We start from the raw sequence: 7,144 nt of genomic DNA on the forward strand, positions 1-7,144 counted from the left end.
GTATGCAAATTGATTCTTATCTGCATTACCAATATTTTCCTTAAGTCTAGATACAATCAACCTTTCTAAGCATTTCATTATATTTGAAGTAATTGCAATTGGTCTAAAATCTTTTGTTACACTAGGTTTATTAACTTTAGGCAATGGATTTATAATAGAAGTTTTCCATATGCGAGGAACAGTACCATTTCTAAAAATAATATTTAAAATATAAGTAAAAATTGGACATAGTTGGATATTGCACACTTTTAAAATTCTGTTTGAAATCCCATCTGGTCCAGTTGCCTTATTGACTTTTACACGTGCAAATTCTCTTAAAACCTCGTCTTCATTAACAACAACATTATTATTATCATCATTACCAATATTGTTATTATTATTATTATTATATTCGTTATCTTTAAGATTGTTAAGTTTCTCACTGGTAGCCAACATGTCTGTTTCATATTGACCATCATCAAATCTGCAGAAAAATTTGTTTAAGGAGTCCACAAACTTCTTGTCACAGTCACCTACGTATTTTTTCGGTTTTTCTTTGTAGTCAGTGAGCATATGCATTGCCTTCCAGGCCGAACGCGTGTCTTTATCCTTGAAATGTTACAACAAGCAATACAACAAGCAATTTAAAAGATAACTTGAGACGTTTTATATTTTATTCTATATATAGTGTTTTATTATTTATACTGTTCATAATGTTTTATACATAAGCATATTTTCTTATATATTATCTTATCCATTGTATAGTATTGTATATTTTTGACTGTTGTTATTTTAACTGCAATTTGAACCTTGGAAGGCAAATTTCATTTACTTTGTATTTGATAATAAATTTTAACTTGAACTTGAACTTGAACAGTTCACTATGTCGGTCGGTCGGTCGGTCGGTAAACACTAACTTGTATATGGCTTTGTCTTGATATCACTTTCATCTAGCTAAGTCAATTTTTTACAGTATATTCCCTATGGCCAGGAAAGGGTGTGGTTATGTTTTCACGGTGCGCAATAAAAAATTACGCGGTCTACGCACGATTTAACGAAATCACATTTGTAATCATATCTTCACCAGCATGAATCACAATTAAATAAAATTTGGTACTCATAAATTTCAAGGCATAAATCATCATATGGCAATACAATTACGTGCGTAGCGCATGTAACGCATGCGTACGCGCGCTTAAAATTTTCAAAATTCATTTTTGATGAAATAAGAGTACGTTTCAGGCAATTTTAGGCGTTTAAAAAATTGCCATGAGTGCGCAGATTTTTGCGAAAATATGCTAAATTTTAAAATTAATATAGATTGTCAGAATGCTCGGGAACACCTATTTTGCATTTCATTTTCCTAAAGTGTATCATATGTATGATTTATTATGAAATTAAGAGAACAAAAGTTGATTAATTCATCATTAATTGCATATTAAATTTTGTAAAAATAATTTCGACAATCAAACAAATTATGACATTTTCATAGGCCGAAATAACACATTTACCATTAACTTTCTTCCTTAAAATATTCATATATTACATTTAATAGTATATAGTTTGACAGTTCATCATTGAACGTGTCAGGTATCGTCACCATTTACATACTTTTCTTGTACATCGTTCTAAGCATTCGGCTGGTATTCGATTTTCAGATGATGGCATGCGTTCTCGTTGGAACGCTGTCCTTTACAAAAATGCTTGTGAACTCAATGAGATCCAAATTGGCAATTGCCGCAAAATCCTCACTGAGTTTGACGTTGAAATTCACTCTAGAACCAAGAAGTTAAAAAGAGAACTTCCTGCATCCGAGTTTCAAAAGTACAAACTCAGGATTATCGCCAATGATTGCCGTAAGCAATCAACGGTAATGGCCCGAAGGGGACATCACAAATTTGGCCTGCAGACTTGGTCATTTCAACACAAGTGACTCTACCTTCGGATGATTTTAGGGCTTTTAGAAAACCCTGCAGAAGGTTCGTTCGGACTTATAACAAGAATCGGAGCAACACCTCTGATTCAGTTGTTGAAATTAATTGTCGACTTTCCGAAGGAGAGAAACAACTTCTTTCTCGAGGACTTAAATTCTGCCCAAAACCAAGGCAGGTCGGCGCACAACAACTATCTTTGGATATGGAGTCTTTCTCCAAAAGATTACGATTACGTGAACATGTTGCTGATTCAGACAGCAGCACCACGCAAAACGAAGGCAACGCAAACAAATTTAAACCAAAAAGTTTCTGGAATCCACCTAAAAATCGTTGTCCAGCTTTAGAAACATTTATTCAGGCTATTGAGGAGGATGTACAAAACTACGTCCCGAGTCCAGATAAACGTGACAATCTCTCAAAACAAGAGAGGCAGGCCATTGCCAAATTGTGTCAGCGTAATGATATCATCATTAAACCCGCTGAAAAAGGTTCTGCCACTGTTGCTATGGACATCAAATTTTATGAAGAGGACAGCTAATCAATCCTCTTCATTATCGTAAACTTACAACGGATCCCACCTCGGAAATTGCGGATAAGGTGGCCAAATCTGTTTCTGTGATGTTAAAAAAACACTTCATCGATCCTAAGATTGGACCTCATTTGGCACAGGTCAATCCAGTTCCAGGCAGATTTTATTTCCTACCTAAAATCCACAAAGCAGGCAATCCTGGTAGACCCATTATTTCGGGCAATGGCACTGCTACAGAGAAAATTTCTGAATATGTGGATGATTTACTTAGACCATATGTGACGGATCTCCCTTCATACATTCAGGACTCCACGGACTTTATCCGCAAAATTAACTAAATTCAAAATTGACCTAATAATTCTGTTCTGGCTACATTAGATGTTTCATCATTGTATACTAATATCCCTCACGAAGAAGGAGCCGACGCTTGTATTTTAAATTACAAACAAATTCCAGGAAAAACGCCTACTGGTTTTTTTCCTGGTCATGTTGATTTTAACCAACAACAATTTTATTTTTGGAAATGACCATTACCTTCAAATTCATGGCACAGCGATGGGCACAAAAATGGCGCCATCTTTTGCAAATTTATTTATGGGACAATTTGAGGCCAATTTTCTGTCCCTCCAAACTAATAAACCACTTGTTTGGTTTAGATACATTGACGACATCTTCATGATCTGTACCCATGGTGAAGATAATTTGGAATCTTTTCTTCTCAATTCTCAGCCTCGTGAATAAAAATACTGAAAGATGAGGGCGCATCAATTTGATCTTTGGTGCGCGTGCGTACAACTGAGGACTAGTGCTGCTTCGCCGTACCACGCCGAGAATGTTAAAGAGTCGCTATCCAATCGAGTTTGAACAATACCATGAAATCCCCAGTGGTCTAATGATTAGGACATCTGCATATCAAGGGCGCTATGTATGCATAGTTTAAATAGTTTAGTTGATTAATTTCTTCAAGCAAGTTCCGTGGCGCAGCGGATGAAGCGTTGTCTTGTGATGGAGTGACAATTCGTCGCGAGTTCAAGACGCAGTGGATGACTTTTGTTTATCTATCGGCAAACGCGAGCGTTGTCACACGACAATGTTATATATATATATGTTTAATGACAGGGGACACGATAATTACGCGAAAATTACTCAGTCAATATCATCGTTCGGATATATACGATTTACGATCATCGCAGCAGTAGTCATGTGATGCAGTTTCAACCAATCACGTTCACGTATTTACATAGGCTATGTAATAACAGTATATCACCGGGCGGTTTAGAATTAATGTTCTTTGCCTGATGTGTTTATATATATATATAATTAATTAATTAAATTTCAGTATATCACCGGGCGGTTTCGAATTAATGTTCATTGCCTAATGTGTTTATATATATAAAAGTATCTCTTCGGAGATCCCGCCTCGTGAACAAAAATACTGAAAGATGAGGGCGTATCAATTTGATCTCTGTTGCGCGTGCGTACAACTGAGGACTAGTGCTGTTCCGCCGTACCACGCCGAGAATGTTAAAGAGTCGCTATCCAATCGAGCTTGAACAATACCATGAAAGCCCCAGTGGTCTAATGGTTAGGACATCTGCATATCAAGCAGGCGGTCCGAGTTCGAGTCTCGGTTGGGGCAGATTTCCTCATCTTTATCGTCGCGTTTCAAATTAATTAATTAAATTTCAGTATATCACCGGGCGGTTTAGAATTAATGTTCTTTGCCTGATTTGTTTATATATATATATATATAAATCATACTGTAAATTATAGAAACAGTGCTCATATTCGGAACATGATCTCATAATCGCGTCGAGCATAGCTCATTGGCGAAAGTTCCGTATTTTTTAGTTGTATGAAAAAATGTCTCTGGCGGGATTCGAACCTGCAACCTCTCGCTTACAGGGCGAGTATCATACCACTAGACCACAGAGCCATGTATGGTATTATCACAGATTTTCACCCACCAGATACATTCTCTCATACAACAAACGCCCTCACAATCAGTGGAGGCAATTAACAAGTCAGAATAAATTCCAACTTTAATTCGCAACGGTTTTTTAAATAATATTGTGTATATGTAAATCAATGATGTTGCGTAGCACTGTGTAAATTATATATAAATCATACTGTAAATTATAGAAACAGTGCTCATATTCGGAACATGATCTCATAATCGCGTCGAGCATAGCTCATTGGCGAAAGTTCGAATCCCGCCAGAGACATTTTTTCATACAACTAAAAAATACGGAACTTTCGCCAATGAGCTATGCTCGACGCGATTATGAGATCATGTTCCGAATATGAGCACTGTTTCTATAATTTACAGTATGATTTATATATAATTTACACAGTGCTACGCAACATCATTGATTTATATATATATATATATATATAAATCCAAGGGCAAATTTCTGAAAAAATGACAATGCTAATATATATATATATAACTTTAAACATAACAAATATACCAATTTTCGTCAAGAATTCTTACACATTGCAATAAGTGAGATCAGTTACTTTTGATGTTATCAAACCATTCATCTACTTGTTATATCAATGCTATATTTTATCCCGTATCCTGTTAACATGCTTTTTAGTTTCGCCTATGTAGAGCACAATGTATAAGCCTTTTTTTTATAAATTATAAAGTGTGAACACTATTATAATGACGATGTTTCTTGTTTTATAACTTATTTTATATTACTGTTATCATTGGGTGGCCAATTATACGAACATTGGTGTTTTTTCTCTTTCCATTTTACTACTGTTATTTGATTATGTTATAACTAGAGCCTATATAAAATGGAGGACTGAAATCTGAAAGGTAAATTACGGTTTATTTATCAGTTAATTTTGTTTACATCCACTTTTTGGTCAAAGTGAATAGAATTAGGCCAATTAAAACAATTGTTAGCTATTATTAGGCCTGTCGTGTTATTTCAACAGACCAGGAAAGAGTAAATACTTCCCTGAACAAATAAAGTGGTAATGGTAAAATATCTAAAACTAACATTTAACTAACGATTACGATCTTGCAACTTTTATGCTAAATTGAATGGTTTTATTTTACCTAATTTTCTTACAGAATATAAACGAATACAGTACCAGTAGTATTGTCTATTTACGTTTAAAGTTTTTGGACGGGGTGAAAGGACGTGAAACTATATTTTGTATTCGGCCTTAATGTCACCATATTTTTTTATTTGATCTGTTCTTGGAGGCCTCTAAAGTACAGGCAAAATACAGAATCTGAGAGGGCCTTTCTTCGCATCAATTTTAAGAGGGCGCAGTAACACAATGTAGTTTTTCATCAGAAGTTTATTTTCATCTCTACGGCGGAATCAACGCACGTCAAGATGATTCACAACTTGGCGGACAATGACAAATTAATGTTTTAAAAAAACAAGATTATGTAGTTCAGTTATTCAAATAGCTTGATCAATCATGCAAGTTGTAAAGGTAAGATTTGGCGTATTGTTAGTCAAGTTTAGCTCCATGATGATCTGCTGTCTCCTTGTCTTCTTAGTTTTTACTAACCAAGAATGGTATCATCATCATCATAAGACGATTTCAGATGATTGTGAATTGAAATCACTGTATTTATGTTTTATATTATTATTGATTTTATTATAACGGTCTATCGTCAGTTTTAAAGAATGTTAAAGAAAAATGAGTAATTAATCTAAAAAGTATAATTAAGCTAAATTGAAAAGATAAGAAGGAAATGTGTCACAGATTACTACAGACCAATACTTTCTGCCGTGACATTATGGTTAAATTAAGGTCTAGTCATGGAGGAAATATCTGCTTGTCCACAGTCCTCGAACACATTAATCCTAGACATCTTTGTAGTATGCCTATAACATTTATTTTATGATGTATGTTTTTTTTTCTTCAAAATTAAACATCCCAAAATTATTTAGCTTATAAGTAGGCATAACCTATTTAACGCACAGGAAACTCACATTCATTTAAAACCTTTCCTGTTTAAAACAAAGCAAATTACCAATAATCAAAATAAATAGTAGTAAACTACTACAATAGGTTAAGTTGGTAAATATCTCGGCACATTCAAAGTCATGTCTTTTAAATGCCTGAAATCAATAAAATAAAATATTGCCTACTCCTGTGAAACTTGTGATTCAGTCTTCTAAAAGATATCTTGGGATCAGACAAAGTAGCTCACTGAACGACAATTTCCTGCAAATCTATAATTGGATTCATCAAACATTTTAGTCGATTTTGATACAAATAGCAATTCATTCATTCTTTTAGGTCTACTTTGTTCGGCCTTTGTTATACTGTATAATCAAGTCAAAATGTATTGTCTTCAAATACAAAAGTAAATAGGAATTGTCTTTAGGCCTATATAGTACCGTACAAATGAACTTACCGACAAATGGCCAAAACAAACAATCTTTATTGCAAACTTGCAAAGTAAAGATAAGACAAGATACGGAATAAAAAAATAGCAACAATAAAAATTAAAAAGGCATAATTATTTAACGTATAAATTAAATCGTTTGAAATACAATTAATATACATTTTCCTGTGAATCAATGTCAAACAATATGTTACACTTCCTCCAAAAGAATTTTTAACTGCTTTTTGATGGTGTCACAAACAAGTTATTACGTCATAGATATTTCCATAAAGTCTTCACACAAAATATGCTACAGAAAAGGCAGGAAATGTTGTT

The 7,144-nt window shown here is 34.2% G+C and overlaps 1 protein-coding gene and 1 non-coding gene across 2 annotated transcripts in view; both read left to right on the forward strand.

Moving 5' to 3' along the window:
• LOC144840155 (SWI/SNF-related matrix-associated actin-dependent regulator of chromatin subfamily A-like protein 1) overlaps positions 1 to 7,144 on the forward strand; it is a 219,655-nt gene that overhangs the window by 67,413 nt on the left and 145,098 nt on the right. The gene's annotated exons all lie outside the window — the stretch shown is intronic.
• Positions 4,010 to 4,081, forward strand: Trnad-auc (transfer RNA aspartic acid (anticodon AUC)). The gene has a single exon. It is a non-coding gene; the product is annotated as a tRNA-Asp (tRNA).

Source organism: Antedon bifida, chromosome 4 (genome assembly GCF_963402885.1).
Source record: "Antedon bifida chromosome 4, ecAntBifi1.1, whole genome shotgun sequence".
In the NCBI taxonomy this organism is placed as follows: Eukaryota; Metazoa; Echinodermata; class Crinoidea; order Comatulida; family Antedonidae; genus Antedon; species Antedon bifida.